This window comes from Rhincodon typus, chromosome 48 (assembly GCF_021869965.1).
Source record: "Rhincodon typus isolate 14 chromosome 48, sRhiTyp1.1, whole genome shotgun sequence".
Lineage (NCBI taxonomy): Eukaryota > Metazoa > Chordata > Chondrichthyes > Orectolobiformes > Rhincodontidae > Rhincodon > Rhincodon typus.
Window position 1 is genome coordinate 4,867,929 of NC_063379.1, and position 2,390 is coordinate 4,870,318.

Genomic DNA, 2,390 nt, shown 5'->3' on the forward strand with positions numbered 1-2,390 from the left:
AGCACGGCCAATCCACCATAACCTGCATATCCCTGGACACTATGGGGCAATTTAGGATGGCCAATCCACCATAACCTGCACATCCCTGGGCACTATGGGACACTATAGTATGGCCAATCCACCCGAACCTGCACATCCCTGGACACTATGGGGCAATTTAGCACGGCCAATCCACCCTAACCTGCACATCCCTGGGCACTATGGGACAATTTAGCACGGCCAATCCACCCTAACCTGCACATCCCTGGGAACTACGGGACAATTTAGCACGGCCAATCCACCCTAACCTGCACATCCCTGGGCACTACGGGACAATTTAGCACGGCCAATCCACCCTAACCTGCACACCTTTGGACTGTGGGAGGAAACCAGAGCACCCGGAGGAAACCCATGCAGACACAGGGAGAATGTGCAAACCCCACACAGACAGTTGCCTGAGGGTGGGATTTTGGAAGACGACCAACACAGTATCCGATATTTCCAGGCCTTTTGTACTCTGGGTTGTTGACGATCCAGTTGTACCCTCTCATTAATTTCCTCAGCATTCCTTTCTTACCAATACTGATTTCCTTCAATTTTCTAATATTAGGAGTTCCTCAACATTTCTCGGAGGTTATTTCTTCCCTCTCTTATTTTGACCAAACCAAATGACGTGTTCAGGTCTTTTGCCATTTCTTAGCCCCCAACCCTCTTATAAGTTCTTTAATTTCTAACTGTAAGGGACATGTACACATATTTACTAATCTTTATCTCTTTACATATCTACAGAAGCTTTTATAGTCAGTTTTTAAGTTCCCTTTACTCATGCCCTGCTTCACCCTCTCATCCAAACATTTTGTCCACTTTTGCTAATTCGACAAATGTTCCCAATCCTTAGGCTCGTTGCTTCATCTGGCAACTTTATACGTTTCCTCTTTGGATCTAATACTGTCCCTAGTTTCTTCTGTCGGACATGGCTGAGCCAACTTGCCTGTTTTGTTCTTCACCAGACATGGATCCATAATTATTGTTAGTTGAGCACACTTCCTTTCAATATGAGCCATTGTCTATCCACTGTCAACCCCTTTAATAACATTCCCCAACCCATCGCTGCCAAGGTGTATCTCACACCCTCACGGGTATCTTTTCTGTTTCACACTAAAGGACACCGCTTTGGGGCTGAGTTGACTGGAATTTCTTTTCCCTCAGAGAGTTGTGTGACTGCCTCAGAAGGGGGTCACTGAATTTTTTTTTAAGGCTGGTGGATTCTTTATGGCAAGAGATCAGGGTTAATGAGAATGTGGAATGCAGAACGCAAAAGATTGGCTATGACCTCAGTGAAGAGCAAGCAGATTTGATGGGCTCGATCATCCGTTTCTGCTCCTACGCTGTACACTTTCATTGGAAAATAAGAACAGGAGTAGGCCATTCAGCCCTTCGATTCTGCTCTGCCATTCAACATGGTCAATGCAGCTTATTCCCTCTTTCTCTCCGTATCCACTGATCCCTCTGACCCTGTGCTGTCCTGGGTGTGTGCCAGACACTCAACTGGAGTGTTGTACACAGCTGTGGGAGACAAATTACAGGAAAACTGTGGAGAGAGAGAAAGCTAAAAACGCCTTGTACAAGAATGGGTCCAGAAACGAGAATTCTTCGACGTTGAGGATCGATCGAAGACGTTGGGGCTGTTTTCCCCTGGAGACAAGGTGGAGATCTGATTGGAGGTTTACAAAGGCCATGAGCAGGCAGGACAGGGAGAAGCTGTAACTGCTTGTAAAAGGAACAAGGGGCTAGGCTTCATAGCAATAGGCAAATAAAGCAAAAGGGGAGGGAGGTGAGTCAAGTGTCTCCCACCCCCAGGGAAGTAGTTAGTGAAATAATTCCACAGAGGCTGGTATCCCATCACCAAGTCACCCTTTACTTATATGTGGCGAGTCCCTGACACTGATCCAGCTCTCTCAAAGGCAACAGAACCTCTGACCCTGCTCAGCCAGGGCTCCCTGATTGGAGCAGCCTCCACTTAGGGAACTTGAATTCCATGAGGTTTGCCCCGGCTGACCTCATTTCGATCCCGACAATCAGGGTCCAGAAAGCGCTGCCTGGAAACGTGGCGGAGGCACACTCAACTGGAGGGGGGCATCGGATGGTCATTTGGATGAAAATGGTGGCCAAGGGTATTGGGAGGAGGCAGGAGATTGGCTGTAGGGAATAGAACAGCAACGGATAATTGGGCTGGTGTAGGCATGACAGGCTGAATGGCCTCTTCCTACTCCGTAATAATTCGATGATTCTGTACAGGGAGCTTTACTCTGTATCTAACCCTGTGCTGTCCCTGTCCCTGGGAGTGTTTGATGTGGGGGACAGTGTAGAGAGAGCTTTACTCTGTATCTAACCCCGTGCTGTCCCTGTCC

At 47.9% G+C, this 2,390-nt stretch overlaps 1 protein-coding gene across 2 annotated transcripts in view; it reads right to left on the reverse strand.

Moving 5' to 3' along the window:
• The window catches only part of igsf8 (immunoglobulin superfamily, member 8), an 18,030-nt gene that overhangs the window by 15,056 nt on the left and 584 nt on the right, over positions 1-2,390 (reverse strand). The gene's annotated exons all lie outside the window — the stretch shown is intronic.